The sequence below is a fragment of the Polypterus senegalus genome, chromosome 6, assembly GCF_016835505.1.
Source record: "Polypterus senegalus isolate Bchr_013 chromosome 6, ASM1683550v1, whole genome shotgun sequence".
Taxonomy (NCBI): domain Eukaryota; kingdom Metazoa; phylum Chordata; class Cladistia; order Polypteriformes; family Polypteridae; genus Polypterus; species Polypterus senegalus.
In genome coordinates this window covers 151207235-151228236 of record NC_053159.1, presented here as the reverse complement: position 1 = coordinate 151228236, position 21002 = coordinate 151207235, and the positions used below count along the sequence as shown (strand labels likewise).

General features: G+C 38.1%; 1 protein-coding gene across 2 annotated transcripts in view; it reads left to right on the top strand.

Annotated features, from left to right (window-relative positions):
* The window catches only part of thsd7ba (thrombospondin, type I, domain containing 7Ba), a 1045844-nt gene that overhangs the window by 265579 nt on the left and 759263 nt on the right, over positions 1-21002 (top strand). The window lies entirely within an intron of this gene.

Below are 21002 nucleotides of genomic sequence, written 5' to 3'. Positions count from 1 at the left end.
CACACTAATCCGAGACAGAGGCTGTGGGCCGAGGGGAAGGTGAAGTGTGATGTCAGGAGTAGAGAGCCCTCCTCACTCATGCGCCAGCCACCGTTCGAGTCTCTCTACCTGCCACCATGCTTTGGAGTGTGCCTTGCCTCTGCTTAGCTAGCGATACCTGTTTTTATATTGATTTTTAAAATTTGTTCTGTTTCACTACTACGCGGGCGGAACCGTGGGGAACGGCTAGACACAATTCGTAAAAGCAGTGTTAAGGTTTGTGATCCTCTACCTGTTGGAATGACAAATGCAGTGCATTTTATTACAACACATGTTGTAATGATAGAAATAGCAATCGGACAGACACATCCTTTTATTAAGGTGGTCAGATGGATGGGTTAGTGTGGGTGGGTAAGAGAATGTGCCCAGCAGTTGTCTTGCACTCTCCCTAACACCGGCTCCTGCCTAAATGCCAAATGCAATGCATATGTCTCTGTTATGTGCCATTTGCTAAGGGATCTGTAAAAACAGTGTTAATGTTTGTGATGCTCTATCTGTTGGAATGACAAATGCAATTTATTTTATTACAACAAATGTTTATGATGTACCAGCTGTTGGAATGACAGAGATAGCAATCGGACGGACACACAAACACTTATCCTTTTATTAAGGTGGACAGATGGAGGGGTTAGTGTGGGTGTGTAAGAGAATGTGCCCCCCAGTTGTCTTGCACCCTCCCTAACACTGGCTTCTTGCCTTGAGCACAATGCTGTTGGGGACTGCTCTTCTTCAATTTGATCCCAGAATCAGAAAAGCAGTTTTAGGCGGATGGCTACATATTGCAAATAAAACTTTAATTTGTATAAAATATTTCATATTCTTCTTGATTTTCTACTAGAGTAAAAATGAAATATGGAAATTCACTGGATTGTCTCAGAATTCATTAAAACATCTTGCATATGAGAAAGTACAATATTTACTCATCTTTTTCACCAGTGATCAGCGGTTTTCCTTGTAAATGGCCTTTGAGTCGATGGCACTATCCAATCTTGCTGAAGTGATAGTCAATTTTAAATTTCTGTTGCTGTCATGGAGCTGCGACTGTGCTAGCAAAGTGAAACTAAATTAGCTGAAACAGAGGTGAATGCTGTGAGCTGCACAGGCTGCACACCCAATATACTAAGCAGCTCCTACTGAGGAGTGTTTTGTGGATGGCAGAGCTAGCAATATGACGGCAGACATCACCTCTTCTTGATGGTGCTGTGAATTACTTAAGAATTCAGTACACATTTAGCTATTACTATGCCTGAAGCATTTTTATCCAGAGGCAGCGTGAAGATTTGATCTGTTGTAAATGTAAATGTATAGTACAAGCCTCTGAAGTATTGTTTTCCTTTGAAACCACTATGTGGTTGATCAGCTACTCTGAGTTAATGGTTAACCCTTTTAGACCTGAATTACTGGCAGCTGATGACTAAATAAATACACTTAGTTTGTTCCTTCTGAAAAATACACTGTGCCTATAAAAAGTGCCCAACCCCTTGGATGTTTTTACATCTTATTCTTATACAACATTTGTGACACAGAATATAATTTGGCTTCTTTAAGCACTGATCAACATAAAATGACTCTTTAATGTCAAAGTGAAAGCAAATCTCTGCAAAGAGATCTAAATTAATCCACCTTAATAAAAGAATAAGTGTCTGTGTGTCTCTCTGGTTGCTATGCCTGTGTCATTCCAAAATATGGCGCCTCACAAACATTTTGAATAATAAAATGCACTGCATTTGTCATTCCAACTGATGGCACATCACAAACATTAACTGTTCTTTTAGGAATCCCATACCAAATGGCACATAACAGAGACATATGCATTGCATGGTTCACTACAAATGTAAACCCTGATGTCTACATTGATTACTTTGATTTCAACTCATCTTATATGGGCAGCACAGCTAGTTACAAATATAAAACATTAAATCGTTGATTCCAAAACTATTCACGTCAGTATTTAGTTATATGGGCCTTTGGCAGCCATTTCAAGCTTGAGTGTTTGTGGACAGGGCTCTCTCTCTTTATCTTTATCAACTTTGCATGTCTGGACATTGCAGCTTTACTCCATTCTTCCTTTCAAAGCTACTCAGTCCCTTTAGGCACCATGAGGATCACGAGTGAACAGTCTTTAATAATTCCATACACAAATTGAGATTTGGACTCTGACTCTGCCACTCATTAACCACTTTTTTTTATGTCATTCCTGTTCAGCTTTGGCTTTACACAGGATTTTTGTCTTGCTGGACAAAAATCTGCCAAGGTATGGTTTAATTGCAGACGGCCTCAGGTTTTCCTCCAGGATTTCCTTGTACCGTGCTGCATTCATATTTATAGACACTGTTTATCTATCTATTCATTGTAACTCTTTAATTTCAGTGCAGGGTCACGGAGAATTGAAGATAAATAGCCAACTATCCATCCAGTCATTTTTCCATTATCTACACCAACTAAGAGTCAGAGCGGTTGATGCTGATCCCATCTGAATAAGGTGCAAGACTCGAACCAGCCCTCCATGTCTCACCAGTCCTAACTTTGGGATATGAAAAGGCAACTAGAGTACCTGGAGGAAACCCACACAGATTTAAGAAGAACGTGCAAGTTTCACACAGACAATCATTGTGCCTAGGATTCAAATATTGAGTGTAGGATTCTTGAGGGAGAAACACTAAACACTGAAAACAGATTTCAAATATTTTCATAATTTAAGAGAAAAATGATATACCTTTCTAATATTACTTCAAAGCTGATGGAACTTCATAGATCTGTGTAATTACATTTTATGACTGAATTAGAGTTCCTTCTGATTACTTTGAAGTGTTTTGACTGTCTTCCCATTTGCATATGTTGTTCTTGAAAAAACGTTGATATGTTTTCATTTTTGGTTTGCATTTCAGTAAATGTTCAAAGAATATGATCCTCAACTGAATTAAAATTACTTAAAATATTTTGACAATCAGATAGCATTGTACTGATCCATTAAGAAAAGCAAGAGTTTTGAAAGGGTTAACTATGAAGTGCGTGATACATCCATCCATCCATCCATTATCCAACTCACTATATCCTAACACAGGGTCATGGGGCTCTGCTGGAACCAATCCCAGCCAGCAAAGGGCGCAAGGCAGGAACAAATCCCTAATGCCCACTGCAGATGATACATTATTTACATAACTTTTTACAGTTAGATGGGAAGGGATGGTGTGTAGGTAGCTGCAGGCTGGGGGAAATTCCATCAGTGGTGTAAAATACTGACAGAAAGAGAAACCCAGACTGACGTTCAAGTGTATGGTTTTCATTTTAGGACATCCTCCTTCTTTCATCGAAACACCCACTTTCCTTTGGCAAAGCTCAGTCCTCCCTCCTGCTTCTTCTATCCACTTTCTGCCATCCAACTGAACATAATCCTCTTTCTTGTCTCCAGCCTCAGCCAAAAACTATCTCCTTCCACCTATCATCAACAACAACAACAACATTTATTTATATAGCACATTTTCATACAAACAGTAGCTCAAAGTGCTTTACATATTAAAGAATAGAAAAATGAAAGACACAATTATAAAACAAAATAAATCAACATTAATCAACATCGAATAAGAGTAAGGTTCAATGGCCAGGGGGGACAGAAAAAAAAAAAATCATAGACACCAAATGAGAAAAACATAATTTTAAGTCTGTTTAGCGTTTTGTTTTTTTTTTGGAAGGAGGTGGGCATCCTAAAATGAACACCATACAGGTGGACTCCTCATCTGACTGTGTGGGTTTCTCTCACTTTCTCAAGGGAAGGGATATTCCACCATTTGAGTGATGATCTAGAATAAGTATTCACAGGGCACCAGTTTGTGAAAGAAGAATTAGTAAACTACCTGAGGCATATCAGACCAGCATGAGGGAGAAGGCAGCATAACAAGGGATTCCCTTTGGCCTGTGATAGACAAGAAATACCAGGATATCTGACCCTTCTTGTGAGATACACTAAAGGCATGATATCTATCTGTCTATTGTGGTAGCTTCCTCTTATTTTCAGTCTTTCTTTCTTTCTTTCGAGCCTAATTTCTACTTACCAGCTGGCAGGGATCATTTTTAGAACCCCATTTGAGGTCTTCTTCCAGATCAAGCTCCTGTGGTCAGGGCAGTCTGAAATGTCCCAGCACTCCTCAGTCCTGACCTGCCTTTGAAGGGTCAAGTCTCTAAGGCTTGTTCTGTCATTAGGCCAGCAAAGTTCTAGGCAGGGATCTCTCACCTGTCTGCCTGCAGCTGCTGAAACTTCTGCATAAATAGGAAAGCAGCAGTGAAATCATTTTTGGACTCGGTTTTAAATGACACTCTGTCAGGTTGCAAACATGAAACAGGGACTAAGTTCCATGTTTCTTCCATTTTATTATATTTATGTATACTTTGCACTGATTTATTATTCCTTGGGTGCAATGTTTATGGAAATTGGAGAATTATGTATTTATTCTTAAAGTGTGTGCTGTTGTGTGAATTGGTTTTCATTTAGTTTAAATTTCTGTTGTTAGGTGTACCTAAAGTATGAAATGCATAACTTAAGTGTAATACACCATGACTAGAGCCCAATGCTGTTGTGTTTTATTTAGGGCCACTTTCAGTTTTATTGAAACATCTTTTTTTAATAAATTATCATTTTGTTGATGTTTCTTGACATAAGTCTGTTATGTTTTAGTCAGGCCCTCATCTTTTAATTATTCTTTAAATGTTTTTATTATGTATAAAATGTTATTGTCTATTTTTTGGTCTGTTTGATGTTATGTTTTGAAAATTATTTTGTTCATTAGTTATGTTGTATATAAGTATTCTGGATATATTATGCATTTATATGTTTAGTTATGTGCCCTGTCTCCTTTATGTAGACGTTCGGGGGCCAGGATCCCATGACCTAAGAGCTGGAAGACCACCCCCAGCCTATATATTTCACACATAGGGTCAGGTCCTGCAGAATGGCATTGAGAACTGCTTTGTCTTTGAAATTATTCTGATTTTATCATTTTTAAATCCTTTGGCTGATTTTGTTTGCTCAGGGATTTGCCATTCATTTTGATACTTTTTAAATTATTTTTTGTTGCTACATTTTCAAGTTTTCTTTGTTGTTTGGACCAGCTGTTTTTAATAGTTTTCTCTCCTTGTTTTGGAATATTCCTTGAACATTATTAAGGATTATGTACTCTCTCTTAAGCTAGGAGTATAACATACTGTATACGTCTGGAGACAATCATGAGTGAATTGTGCTTAAAACTGGGTGAAAACAATTAGACAACTCACTCAGTGTCACATTTCTTAACCAATTCAACACCTTATGAAGGCTGCACTCAATATAAGGGTGGTGAATTTGAACCGCTAAGATCAGATGTGCTTTTATTAACCTGGTCCGACAGACAGCAAGCCTTGATTTACAATGAATCATCTACAGTCGAAAAGTCTCCTAAAAAAACCTACTAGACATTTAAATGTGTGTCGCATGTGCAGAGTACATGTTTTACAAATAAACATAACCTATTCTAAAAATAAACATGTCCTGATGCATGGGAAAAACCTTTCCGTAGCATCAGATTATACATTGGCATTTAATGGCATCAACAGGCGAATGGAAAAAGTGAGCAATATGTTGTTACAGGTGCTGTGTGTGCTCTCTGTCGTTCAGCTTTATGATGATGGCGTAGGAGTTGATGTCAGATTGAAAGAATTGGCAGCTATATTCATGAAAATATAAACTGAAAAATATGCATTTGAAGAAAACAGCAGTCCGTCAAAAGTACTGCCGTTAAAAGAGCTGATAACGAAGTGCCCTAGGAAATGCAGATTGCATACTCAAATTGGCCGAAATCAATAAATCTGCCAAATGATGCCAGTAAAATCAGGCAGAAGGCTGCACAGCACCCACTTTCTGATGGCACGTCTAAACAAATAACTAAGGAAGTTACTTTCAAGTGTTAGAAACGTTACTGTCTAATTGGAAATGTATGCATGTCATGAGAGAATAGACGCAGCATTTTAACACATTGTATATCTATAGACGACAGTCTAAACTTAGCTATTAGCTGTTATGTCATATAGTGATGCAGTAGTTCAAACATCAGAAAGATATCAAAGTAAACAGAGGCACTTCTCAAACGTGTGGAGCCAAGAAGCATGAAGTTCTCTACGTGTGAGTGTGTCTGTCTCCTCATTACAAAATGCAAATTAATTATTAAGCTTCAGTTACTTTGTGCTACTGAGCATTGGAATGGATAAGAGCAGTTTTGGTTTTTATTTTCTTAAATGTATTTTATTCTCTCCCTAATACCCCGGCGGTGGTCGGGCTGGAGCAACTGGGGACAGGAGTTTCAGGAAGAAGCCCTGTGCATGTAGCCCTTTGCAAGACAGGATTTCACTACTAGTCACTTTGTAATGGTTTGTCCCCAGAAGTGTATTCTCGTTTGAGATTCGTATTTGTCATTTGTGTTGAGTATGTGCTACCCCTTTTTGGCTTAAGGTTTATGGGAAATGTGTATTTTCAGTATTATGCCTGGAGCTAGATTTGGGAGATGAAACCTTATTTTAGTACCTTTGAATTTGGGCCTGGCAGGCGGGAAAACCCTAGGCTCCATTTTGGAGTTTTTTTGCCTCATCTACTAATTTTGTATATGTTGCTGGTTTTTTTTTTTTGTTTCTTTATATTGAAACTTGGAAGATCACAAAAGAGCCTGGAAGGCACAATGGTTTTGTCTGTTGTAGAATTGGCTTTGGATTGCATTTATCCAAGAACAGGTTTTCAACTAATCCCATAAAAATGTATGATATATATGACATTTTCCGATTGTGTTCTTCTGCATCCCAGAACCTTGTTCTGCAGCTTTCTGCTATCCACTATTTGGACCAGTCTGTCAACCTTTGACCTTAAGGCTACATCCTTTCTAATGTTCACATTGAGACAGAAGACCTCATTTTGAGGGGGATCATGTAGATAAGGATAGTCACATAGCTGATAAGATGTTGATGTTTTTTTTAAATGTCTGGCAAAGATACATGGAAAAGCTAAACACTTTGATATTTGATGGACTAAATGGTCTCCTCTCATTTGCAAAATGTGCTGTATTATGTGCCACTGACCACCCATTTCTCTTCTCCATTTTAAAAGTAGTATTTCATCTTTCTATATTCATTTTAAACTCTTTTAGATTTTGATTTATTATTCAATTACGTTTTTTTTTCTGCATTGTTCAAATTTGCTTTTTGGAAAAGTAATGGAAAGAAACCGAACTACAGTATGCACTCATCATCAGTATATTCATTGTGTCTACACACCATGAACTAAAAATGTGGCTCTGAACCTTTAAAAAGTTGCTGTTATCTTGAATTTGTGTTTATAAGAGCATATGTAAAGACATTTTTTACATTGATTGTTTTTAATAAGATAAAAAAATGACTGAACTTGTTTCTCACAGCCTCTTGAATACAGAGATTTTTAAAATTAATTCACCATTTTATATCTATAAATTGTATTTCATTTAAGAAAGCTCCAGAAATCATTTCTCTTTATACATTTTCCAGAATATGATAGTTATTGGGGTAACATCCACACAAATATTTGTTTGCAGCAGCAACAATACAAATAATTCTACTCAGCTTTTCATCCATCCATCCATTACCCAACCTGCTATATCAGAACTACAGGGTCATGGGGGTCTGCTGGAGCCTATCCCAGCCAGCACAGGGTGCAAGACGGGAAACAAACCCCGGGCAGGGCGCCAGCCCACCGCAGTACTCAGCTTTTCAGTTTCAACAATTCAAATAATTCATAAATGGAGTTTATTCAGGATATCGTCAAAGGTCAATCAGTGTAACCCTGGAATGAATTAATTGGCTTTGCTCTTCATTTTTCCAACTGCCTGTACATTTTTAAATTGCATTTCTGTCCATAGAACATTTCTGGCTCCATCATTAAAGAAGCACAATATTTACTTTTCATCAGTAAAAGGCACTCCGAGTTGCTGCTTAGATCTTTTACAATGTGTAAAATTTTAAATTAACCATGCACAACTTGCTCATTTGCATAGTGCAGACATAAGCTGTAAATGCACTTCTTTATCCTGCTTGTAAATTACAGAAAAATTAAACCACTTGCATTATTATTAATTTATCGCAAAAGCAGTAATTAATTTTTAAAAGGGAAGAATTGAAAAAATGTTAATGACAAGAGACTTCAAAAGAAATAGTCACATTTTGCTGACATCAGTGATTTATTTTATTACGATGTGAATTTTGGCTGAGCTAAGATTCTTTATTTTTATATTTAGGAGTGAGGGTCTCGGTCAAGCAGCACAACGTAGTAGAGGACTGAGAAAGGGTCTTATGAAACTGTGCTGCAACAATAAGAAAAGAACAAACATTGGCAATGACAACACAAGTTACGTGGGCACCACCAGGAGGGCAGTCTGTCTTATGACTGCTAGAGAGCACTTGGTCCACTGATGAAACACTTTGGACCATGCTGTCCTTCTGATAATAAAGAAAACCATGGAGCCTCCTTGGATATCTATGCCTTTAAGGCTTATAGAAAGCTCTGTGGTGGAGGAACACAGTAAGCCATTACAGGTACCAGTTAGAGGGTGATCCCATCCCCTAAAACATACCAGGGATTCAGCGTAAAGGGGCCTCATTGCCAGAGCCTCACTAAGTGCGGAGTCAGCAGGAGGGGAAGGACAAATGCTGAGCTGGTGGTAGAAAGATACACCTTGAAGATGATAAAGAAAGAGCAGGAGATACTGTATAGACATCAGAGGAGATAAAGTGACTGCTTGTGTGAGGAAGGTGAGCCACTCTGCTTGGCAGACAGAATAAAGAACGTGTAAAGGTACAACCAGAGCAGTAGCAGGCAAATTTTCTTTTGCTTGGTTTATTTCATACGTGTGTTCTCTCTTTCAATATTCTGTTATTTATGTTTAGGGAATAAAGATTTATTTATAATTTCATAGTTTGCCTTTCCCTATGCTAGTCTGATTCTGGGCTACAGTTGTTCACTATATATAAACAGAAAGAAATGAAAGGCACACCTTTAAAAAATAAAATCCTTTATTATTCAGTGTGCATAATTATCTACTCACATCACATCATTTTTTCCCATTATACAAAGTGTGTTTTTCTATCCTGTCTTTACTGTGAACTGTTTTCATTTTTATTTACAAATGTGACGTGGTTTCAAACCCAAATGAAAGGTCTACTGCTGTATAATATTTGTGTGTGTGTTTGTGTATGCCGTATGTACACAAAATCAATGGCTTTTTCTTATTTCTGTAACCGACTGAATGAATGTTAAGAAGAGGACAGGTCGCCTAATGCTTTAGAGGATAGAAGTGGACGGTGTGATAGGCTGTATCCACAGATCACTTCATAAATGTATAATAACTAACGGTAGCCTTTCTGTGTTTGTATAGTTGATTATAAAAAATTCACTTACCTGCATGGTAGGTGAAGAAGCTCTGGGAGAAATGGCTACGGTGGTGGTATGGAGGCATGCCAAAAGCATGCTGGTGGTCCAACATGGGTGAGGAGACCTGTCTCACCTATTTGGACCCTTGAACACCGGCACATCAACACCCTTGGCATTACCTTATACCATACCGGCGAATGATGTCCATTTGCCCTCATGAGTCAATTCAGGGCAACCAACTGAGAAGAGTGGCACATAGTCCAGCTGTGAAGTGGAGCCGTGAGATTTGAAATCCGGGAGAAACAGCAAAAGTGATAGCAACTCAAGGTAGCTGCCTGAAGTTGGAGGCGCGGTCTTGTGTGTGCGTGCGCCAGGATGATTGGAAGTCTAGCGACTTCCACTGAGATTAAGGCTGTGGGGGTGGAACGTCTCAGGCGGCATCAGTGATTGGGTCATGTTGGGCAAGTGTTAATGATTGGCCAGGTAAATCGGCCTGCTATTGGGAGAATAATTGTTGAGCAAATTCAGTATCCTTCATTATTGAGCATTTCTGTGTATACAGAGCATTTTTTTCTTTTTTCACTGATTTTCCTGTATTTTTGTGCTTGTGCCATTTTCCACTTTTGCTTTGATAAATGTATTTTCCGCCCTCTTAATTTTTGTTTTGTGAGAAATAGGAAGAAGAAGAGTTGTCTGTAAATAATGCACATATTCACCATCACTTATTTTTGTTTATTGTTGTATATATTAAGTGTGCTTTGCAGGGGAAAGGTGCTATATAAATAAAATATATTATTATTATTATTATTATTATTATTATTATTATTATTATTATTATTAATATTATTATTCTGGATCATTGCAGAGGACTCTATTTAATTTGAAGTGCTTGACACCTGGATTTTTGAATTTTCTGGCTTTGTAATAAAGGATTGTTTTCTTTTTGACTATTTTCTTTGAATCTGTGGTCTCAGTTTTTCAAGACTAGTCCATTCGGGTATGGTAGGGAAGCCCAGATTTTGAATATATAGAGTCTTCAAACTGGACTCGCTTGAATTGTCACACTTTATATGAAACTTAAGAGAGGGTCAAAAAAAAGGCAGGGAAACTTCAATGCTCATGAAGCGCATCTAACACAGAAACAAAGCCAAACTTATAAGTGGTTTTTCACAGCAAGTAAGCACACCTTCAGTTAAAGGTTTTATCATTTGTAGGAGGCTAGAGGTCCATTTTTGCTTCCAAACTTAAACTTCTAACCAAGGTAAAGTGTTTTAGTGGATTCTGTCTGACGTGAAGTAGGAAGTGTTGGGCCAAAATAGTAGAACTTGCTTGACATAAATTACTGTTTATTAGCAGAAATGCTGGCCTGCCTGGTGAAGGATGATGTACTGTGCTGCTTGATCTTTCTCGGTAAACCAATAGGAATATACAGCCATTTTGCTTATAATATATAAAACCAGTAACAGCGCACTTGACTTGAGCATTCATAGTTTTTATACTCTTTCTCTGCACATTTAGCATTCATTTGCTCAGAGGTTGATGTGTTTGCTGCTTCCTGAGCAGCTCTTCTTTTCTCCAACCTAGCGGCCCACTTCTTCACTTCTTTCGTTGGCATCTTTTCGTGTTAAAACTGATTAAGTCAGTGTTTGTGTTGCAATTACTTGTTTTCTTTAATTTTTCACTTAAGCTGGAACTTAAGTCTTAAATTTGCCTCAAGAATGATTTAAGGTAAGAAGATGTAGGGGAAATGATGGTCAAAGGTGATAAGGATGAGTGCTGCCAAGAGTTGATTCTATAATAACATAAAATAAAAATAAAAGGAGGAATAACGTTTGAGGTTAATCATCACCCGAAAGTGGATAGTAGACGTCGCGTAGTATATGTGTACCAAATTTCAGGTCAATAGATCAAACGGTTTGCAAGCTACAGGTGATTTAAAATCCTGGACAGACAAATGATTAGCCAAGGTAACGTATTATATATAAAGATCATATAGGAAACGAAAGTTAACTAGAATTCACTGTTGACTGTTGTGATTGACGGCCGGCAGCTGAACCCGGCCAGGATGTCCAAAGATTGGAAGGATGGGGAAAGCCAGCTAATTTGGGACACTGCCTCCCCCAGGGCAATAGATGGGGATTACCCTGCAGCTTAGTGGTGCCCCGGTTTCCCACAGGGCACCATGGGATCTGGAGTTCAGCTTCACAGCCCTGCTGGGTACCATAGGTGCCACCAGAAGACGTTGCAGGGAGACTGGGGAATTTTTACTTTCCGTATAGCCCAGAAGTACTTCCAAGCCACGGGGATGGAAGCCCCAAAGTACTTCCGGGCTGAAGAAAACTCAAGCCCTCCATCTAACCCGGGTCAAGCAGTATATAAAGGATTGTTGGGAACCCAACAAGCGAGCCAGAGTTGGGAGGTAGTTGACAGTTTGCTGAGAAGTGTGGAGGAGAGAATTGGGAATAATTATTGTATTTTTTAATATTATTGTTTGCCTGTGTATGGTGGTTGGAGTGCTTAGAGGCACTATTACAGAAAAAAGAAGAATTAAAGCATTGTTTTGTTCTTTTACCTGGTGTCCTGGACATTTTGTCTGTCGGGTTAGAGGAGCGACAGCACCCTCCAGTGTCACACTGTTATTCACATAAATGGTTTTTAGTAGTTTAGAACTTTGGTCTGCTTTATAGCTATAGTATGTTTTGTTTCAGAAATTAGGTCAACTAAAATTAGTAATGTTTAAACATAACATTTCTCAATTCATTCCTACATACAAATCTTATGAATCTCATAATCATGTAATTTTTTTAAATTTGCAGGAGGCACCAAAATCAGTTTGGCTAGCAAATACTGGAACAACAAAATTAGTTCAAATATACCAAGGCAATCTTAAAATTTAAGAGTCACTTGTTAATTCCTGAATCAGTAGCATTTACACATTGCAGCCTAACAGAGTTATCGAAGAGTGGATTCTGTGCTAAAGATCAAACAAACACCAGTGTTCTATCAAGTCCATTAAGGAATTCAGTCTGATACTACTATCGCTACCCACATTTTCTCCTTTACTACTTTACTTCAGAGACTGACTACTTTAACTTATAAAGCAATCTTTAACTTGAAGCAAAAATACGAAAACTCTCAGTCGCAGACCATTCATTGCATGAGTGTCTTGTAATTGGTTCTCTTTCATTAATGTCAAGCTATCTTACATAAGGCTACTGTAATGTTTTGAGTTTCTATAACTTTTTTCATACATCCTATAAGTTAGAGAGGTAGATTCCCAGAAATAACGCTAGATCGGGGAACTGCTAGGCTAAGATGCAATACACATGGCTCACGCATGACCTCAGTCTAATCGTATGCCTTAATTTGTAAAAAGGATTTCAGGAGACTACTTTATGCCTCTGACTAGACATTACCAATACCAGTTATGAATCCACATTTGAAGGTCTCTGTCTCACAGTATCAGTCTCATTTACAAAACTTTGTGTTGATTCAACTGTGAAAATACGCATATGCCAAAAAATAGGAAAATGTGTATGCCAAAAAACTTGAGTACGCAAATCTGTACACAATTTAACCTTTATAAATCACAATCATCCTGTTAATGTGCATACAAGGACATGCCTCGAACACCACCCAGTGGCCTCCCTGAAACAGTCATTGATGGTGTTACAGATTTATGCCAGAGAGTCATCTTCCAGGCTCGTCTAAGGTATGTGATACCACTCCGAGACGAGAGGGGGCACTGCAGGTAACATTCTTCTCTCCTTTTTCCCTCACAGCCATGAGAAATAACCCCTTGAGGGCAACAAAGCCAAGGAATCCATGCCCCTTCCAGACACTCCCAGAAGGTGGTGTTTCATTTCAGACCTGACCACCGTAGAGAGCATAAGAGAAACAACGTGTGACCTTTAAAGAACAGTGTTTCAAGGGAATCATCACAAGCAGAGAGCCCCCTTCGAGCATGTGTTTTATTTAGTTTTCTGTTTTGTTCAGATTAAGTTGGGTTTTGCCCTGTTGGCACCCCAAGCATTTTGGCTTTTGCCCTGCCTCCTCTACAATGGACTAAGCTAATGAACCTTATTAGACATATATAAATGAAAGACCTGTGCGTGTGTGTGTGTGTGTGTGTGTGTATCATGCTCAAGCATAGCCACTCAATGGCACGTGCACGCACCTCACTTCTCACTATGAAAGACCTGTGTGCAGTAAACAGCAATGGCATTGTACTAATGACACAGATGAAGAGACATAACATTGAAAGGAAGGAAACACAGCAGCTCAACAACATGCAAGTTAAACACCTGGCAACGAGGAGAGCAAGGGTTGAAGTTTTCACTAAAATATTGTCTTTCTGGAGGCATTTTCTCGAGACAATGGTTAATAGGACTCATATGCGAGCGATACGGCCAAGATAGGGTATCGCCCATTACTTCTTATGAAAGCCAGTGGGAGAGCAAGCACAGGTGGGTTCACGTTCTCTCCCCTGGGTAATTCTTAAGAGTTAGCTGATGCCTCTATGAGTACACAAATAGAATAAAACTGCTAAGGAGTCTTCAGGTTGTTTTTTGTCTTGAAGACCACCTGCAGTTAGTACATAAATGATAAACAGATTTACTGTTAAGGTGAAACAATGACAACAAGAGAAAAGAGGCAAAAGGTGTAATTTTGAAGAGTGCAAAACAGAAGTTCTCATCTCTGAAGCAGAGGTACCTTTAAGAACCTTTATTTGATAGCTTAAGTGCAGGTGTCACCATGCCTGAAATCAAAAATAAAAAGGTCCAATTTTAGGCAAAGAAAAGGATTGCTCATCACCAGCAGTGTGAGTACACTCTTTGACTTTGATTTGCAAATGGTGTCTGTGCCAGTGATGTCTTCATAACAAAAATGAAAACTAGAACTAAAAATATTTGTTTTCGTTTTACAAGCACGAGAACTGAAATTAAAGCAAACAGATAAACTAAAACTAAATAAAACTAAATAAAAATTTGTGATATGTGACCAAACTAAAATGAGAATGTAAATTGAGTAAAAATAAAAGCATAGCAATAGCGATTTCATTCAATCCAGTTCAGTCATGCAGAGGGGTTGTTTGTAGGTCGCCCTGAGCGTTTAGTTACATTGCGCTGTTCACTATGCAGTGATCTTGTACCTTGGACTTACTACAGTCACGTGGCGCAACTTCCGTAAAGCACTGTTCTTTGTTTGTTGAGCACATTTGGTTTGTCGGGTTGAAGAAGTAAGCACTTATGGTTGACGATGGCAAGTTTTGCACAGAAGTTTACGGGTAGAAAATGAGAAAGTAACGTGTGGAAATACTTTAATTACAGTGCAGATGATAATAAAAGCAAATGAAGTGTGTGAGAAGAAGAAAGTCTTGGAGTTTCAGTGCAGGACCAGCTAGATCAGTACTTAGTGGAAGTCCAGCACTTTTCTGACACTAGGACTGCACTTCAGTACTGGCAGCGGAAATCGTCAACATATAGTCTGTTGGTGACGAGGACCTTGTCTGTGTACCTGCATCACAGGCGTCCATCAAGCAAATATGTGGCTATCTGTGCAACAGACGTCGTTGCAACATGAACAAATCTCTGAAAATGCGTGCTTGTTTAAAGCTTAACAGCAACGTGTTTGTAAAGACAGGTTTCTTGGGTTGAAACATTTGATCTTGCTGACTATACTCATTAGACCATTTAATCTGTTTGATCATTGATAGTCAAAGTTGTGTTTAACGGCATTATGAACTGTGAGTGTATTTTGTTGACTGAAACATAACATGCATTGAAATATGTGTAGGCTGGCATCTGTGGTATTGCAACAGGAAAAAAAAAAACTAGAATTGTACTAATATGATGTAAAAAGGCCAGAACTAAATAAAATAAAAACTAAAATTTTAAACACAGAACTGACAGTTGCACGTCTCAAATTGACATCAAAAATTACATATGGTTAACAAAAATAGCATCATTCTCACAAGGTGCCCTTTTGGCAATACAATGCTGCAAATTATGTTTTTTTTTTTTATAGACATGTACAACAATACCAAACAGAAACTGAGTGTAGTGGCTTGTTAGTCAGTTTATGGCTTTCAGCACAGCAGGCATGTACCTTAGTACCTTAGTAGAGAAATTCCTGATCCGTCGGCCAGTTCCCTCTTGCAGGTGCCTATTGCAAGAAAGCCAACTATTGTAAAAATCTGGATATGGTATTGCTGGGCCCAATTCAGCACATAGTCTCAAAAGAATGGCTGTTAGGTACTTAAATTGGCTCATAATCCAGTCATCATCATTGGCAAAAAGAAAAAAACATCCTGTTGATCCCTAAAAGCTTCTTCTCCTTCTATCTCCTTCTATGACCATTTTCGTAGTCTTCAAGCAGCACCAAACAAGCCATGTTTTAATAAATCATTAGGCTAAGAATAGGCTGTAGAGCAGAGATATTTTAGAGTATTTTGTACGCAGGGAGTGAATCACATTTGTGTTTTGACTTAATGCAATTACTAACAACTTCTAATTGTGTTGTTTCTTAATCACAATAAGTGACAACTGGTAGCTGACATAAACTAAAAACTAAAGTAAATTCTTTGGTGCAAATATGCAGCACTGGCCTTCTTAAAAAAACAGCTACAGCAGAGTCTTGAGTAACATATACATCATATTCAGCCCTTCTGAGGTTTAATATTTGTCATGTCAACACATGTTATAATAAAGGCTCGGTGATATGAATTATTATGCGCGTGAGTTGTCACTTAACTGGTTAGTTGAATTTCCCTACTTGATCAAGGATGTGATCGTTTCCTACTTTCTCCAAAATGTGTACGGATGGGTCAGAGTTGCTGTAAATATATACAAGTTATTCCATCAAGTTGTCTTTTATAAATCCTGACTTTTGAATGTAAATGTACCGACTGCACATTTCGGGCCTGTTTTTGTGCATACAAAAGTTACTGTATATACATCTGACCCCTTAAGAGCACACTCAAGGACTTTGTGTGTTCATCAGTACCTTAACTGTGGCTTTTTCTTTAACATCAAACAAATTCAGCCAGCAGTGTAAACATGGGGTTATTTAGAGGCAAATAAAGCCAATCCTTTAAATTATGTTAAGCTGCACATGTTTCTAGCATTCTAGTAACAACATTAGAATACTGAGATCAGTATTTTGATGTTAAATTTGAATTTATCCTGAATTTTAAATTATGTTTAGGAGTACTTTTGTAAAATAGTAAAAACACAAAAACACTTTCATTTCATTTCTTTCGTTCTTTCCTTGAAAGCAGGCTCTAGGCTGTTTTCCTCATCTGTAGTCAGGAGTCTAAACAGCCTTTGAACAAACAGAAAGCCATCGATGAAACACAGCTGCACAGAAATAATTACATGCATGAGGCAAAATTGAATACACTATGATTTTTTAATATTTATTTTATATGAAGTGATGTTTTTTTTCTGTTTTGGTGTCATTTTGTGCCCGATGCTTCACTGTTAAACTCTGCCCTGTAAAAATGAACTGGATTAAACAGATTTCAAAATACAATTTTAAACATTTTAAAAAAATTTTAATTATTAAGGCATGAACAGAAAGATTAATAAATAAAGTGATAATGCATGTAGTAACAAATATACTATTTTAGCCACAGGCTTTTTCCACCACAGTGTGCTAAGTGTGCCCACTGCTATCAGGCAATTCATTGCTTCCTCCTGACATACAGTACTCTTTCCTTTTGACAAATCTGCACAATATACATTTATTTATTGATTGATTGATTGATGGATTGGCTGTATTATTTGTCCTGTGAGTCTATATCCTCATTTTTTATGTTTCTGCATGTGTATGCCACTGAATTTTCCCATGGGATTAATAAACTTTATCTAATCTAAACTAATACAGTACAACTCGGGAAGCAATGATTGATGGTCAAGCTTTCATCAGTAGGCATGGCATATTTCCACTGTAATGAACTCTCTTAGAAGCAATCAAAACATAAGGCTTGTGTTTGTTATACTGTGCAACATCTTACTGTTTTTACTTACTGAAGGTTTTAGCACTGCTTACTCAAAGCTCTGGGAATTTAATGTGGCCATTTTCTGTGTGGAGTCTGCCTCTTCTCCCTATCTCTCTTGGTAATTTGGTTCCTTCCCACAATGCAAAAGCATACAGGTTAGGTTAACCAGTTCCTCTAAACTGGCCCAGTGTGTTAGTGAGTGTGGTGGTGTGCATGAATGTCCCATTCACAGCTGGTTCTTCTTGCCTAATGTAGCACCCAGGAATCTCTGAATTGATGTTGCTTTGGTAAACGATAATGCAAAATAAAAAGACAATAAATAATTTCAATTGCTAAGGCTTTGTAATGCTTGGAGTAGTAATATTATTGGCTTGTGCACCGAGTATTGTGAAATTGAGATCTATGTACAAAGATATACAGTACAGAGTGTAATATTCTTATAAGCTGCACATTATTCGAGTAAAGTGGCTTTATTTTCATTCATACACAGCATTGCAGCATACAGTGGCACTAAATGACATTTCCGCTGTGCAACATATATGTAAAACACAGGATAAGTGCAAGACAGGTAAAGAACTATTATCAAAAGATAAATCAATAAATAGTAGGTGATACTTTGAAATAGACAAGAATAAATAAATAATAACAATTGATTGCCATGTGCAGAAGGCCTGCTGACAGGAAGGGCCAGTTAGGGTTAAAATGAAGTCACCCAGGAAAGGCAACACTGGCAGCAGAAAATTAACGAGTTTGAGGCCAAGTGAAGAGCTGCTATAAGCAGGATGGCAGAATGATTGTTGTATTGGAAGTGAGAGAAACACAACGGTCCCGATAGTGCACTAGAGGGGTCCCACAGATCCAGTTGTGTTTTTTGCTATGGATGCTCTAGGGAATAGTGTGTTCTATAGATCTGTTTTCTGAATCCGCTTTACAGTTTATAGGGCTCCAGCAAGTTGATGCCTATCCTGTCACACTGGGCACATTCCTGGCATAAACCCTGGTTGAGATGTCAGCTCCTATTATGAATGAACCCAGGTCGCTGCCGCATTGTGATGATGGTGTAACCACTCCACCACTGCGCCACCCGCTAGCTTGACATCTCTGAGTGCTTTAAGTGAGAGTTTCTAGTTGAGCCTGTAAATGTAGACCTTTGTCCTTATTATACTGGTTTTTGCCACTTATCAAAATCAAAATTCAAAGCATGCCTTTTAATTGCTCAAAAATCATTGTAAGGTTCAAAAGAAAATCATTGACATTGTTATATTCTGTGCTTAATGGAAAAACAGAATTACCACATTGTTCAAAGTGAAATGCATGCGCTCTGGAGTGCATTCATTAAAGTCAAATGTATGTGTTATATAAAATGCTTCACATTCAAATGTTGTCAAATATTTGTCAAATGCATCACAAAATAAGAAACTAGGCAATAGTGCATGGAAAAAGTAAAAAGAAAGTACGACATCGAGACTCTTTTCATGCCGATCATGCATTAATATAAAAACTTCAGTCTGCAACTTAGTACATAAAAGTGAAAAAAACAATTTGAAGCATGGCATAATGGTTAGCACAAAGCTGCAGAAACCCACGTTCAAATATTAACCACTCAACCTTGTTTTGAATTGCAGTCTGGTGACTGTGTGGAGTTTGCTCGTTCTCACAGGTTTGCACCCTTCCGTTTTCTCCTGAAACAGTGCAGGTTAGATTGATTTGACACTTTAAACTGGCCTGGTATGCGTTTTATGACCACGTTATGAATTGTGATGTGCTATAGCCTGGCACCCTGTCCAGAGTGCATCTCTTTTGCACCATCCTGAAGGAATATGCCACCATTCTTTCCAAGTTGCAGCTCTGTCTCTGTCTGAGTATCCCATTCTTATCATATCTCGTATTTTCCAGATGGGTAACCCTCAACAGCACGATGTACATGTAGGCCATGGAGTGTGTTTTGTTCTCCCTGTGTTCCTGTGGGGTATTTCCAAGTGCTTCAATGTCCTCTCACTTCCTCAAGATTACCTGATTGGCCTGCTCTATAAAAGTGTGCTGTATGCATGAATGTTCCATGTGGTGTGCTAGGAAGCACAAAGAGGTGGATTCTGTGTTTCGACTAATGTATCTAAGATTGCCTCTAGGCTCCTGATCCTTGTATTGCAAAAAGAAATGCTGTAAAATGAGTAAAGGAATATTTGAAGATGAGGAGCCTTCTCATAGTATTAGTTATCATTTTAATCTAATATGCTACTTTCAAAGAAATTCCATCTTTGCACCTTTGTTACTTGTAATGCACTGCTTCAAGATGCAGTCTACCAAAGCTCAGAAGAATTCAGAAAAATAAGAACTGAAGTGCTTTCTGTCAGCAATTTCTTACTATGCTTACTAAATTTACTATACGGGACAGTTAGTGGATTTAGTTGATTTCAGTTTTGAGAAATAAAATACGTTTTCAAGAAGGGTTTGATAGAGGCAAAGGTCAAGCACTTATTCCTTTAATATTCTTTCAGCAACATTTAAGCCAGTCTAAATCTATTAGTTTGTTTGTCTTTAGAACATTTTACCAAAACCCCAGATGTTATACTGAAGCTGTTGGCAAATTCTTATCAGTTATAACCAAACTAAACCTAATATATTTTTCTTGATTGCTTTAGTGGTAGGCTATTGAGTAACTTTCTAATGTGGAAGATCCATAATTCAGATGGAAGTTGATGCCTGCCTGTGATAGGCTGTATCACAGGACTTTATGAGACTAATAACTAACTAGAGTAGTTTGATCATTATATAGGTTAGTTATAAAAAGAGAGCACATACCTGCAGGAAAGGTGAGAAGGCTTATGTCATATGGCTGTGGTGGTGGTGGTATCAAGGCATGCAAAGGGTGGAAATGTTGTTGGCAGTTTTGAGGTGGGTGAGGAGGCCTGTCATTCATGTTAATACATGAGCAATGGCACACTGACATCCCAGCTTTACTTCATAACATACTGGGGAAGGACGTCCGTGTGGTCGCAGGAGTTGCAGCAGGGTAACTAGATGAAAATGGAGGCACATAAAATGACACGCAGAGTAGAAAAAAAAAACTCCCCAGGGAAGAGGAAGAAAAACTAAAGATGCTCAAAATATAGGGAGACTTCTGCTTAGATTGAGGCTGTAGGGCACGGGTGTCAAACTCCGGTCCCAGATGACTGCAGTGGCTGCAGGTTTTCATTCTAACCATCTTCTTCCTTAGAGACCAGCTTTTGTTGCTAATTAACTTCTTTTGCTTTAGTTTTAGTTAACTTTACTCAGGCCCCTTAGTTGTCTTTATTTCCTTTTGCCATCACTCGAACTCTCGTATAAGACTCGCTGTGTGAGAAGGGCCAAAAACATTCTCAAGGACAAAACTCATCCTGGAAATTCTTTGTTTGAGCTCCTTCCGTCAGGCAGACGCTTTAGGTCAATCCGAGTAGGCACAAACAGACTAAAAAATAGCTTTTTCCCATCTGCCATAAACTTTCTGAACTCTGAATCTCCTTAGTCTGAGATAATTTTTTAATTGAGCATGTGCAATAAGCTATA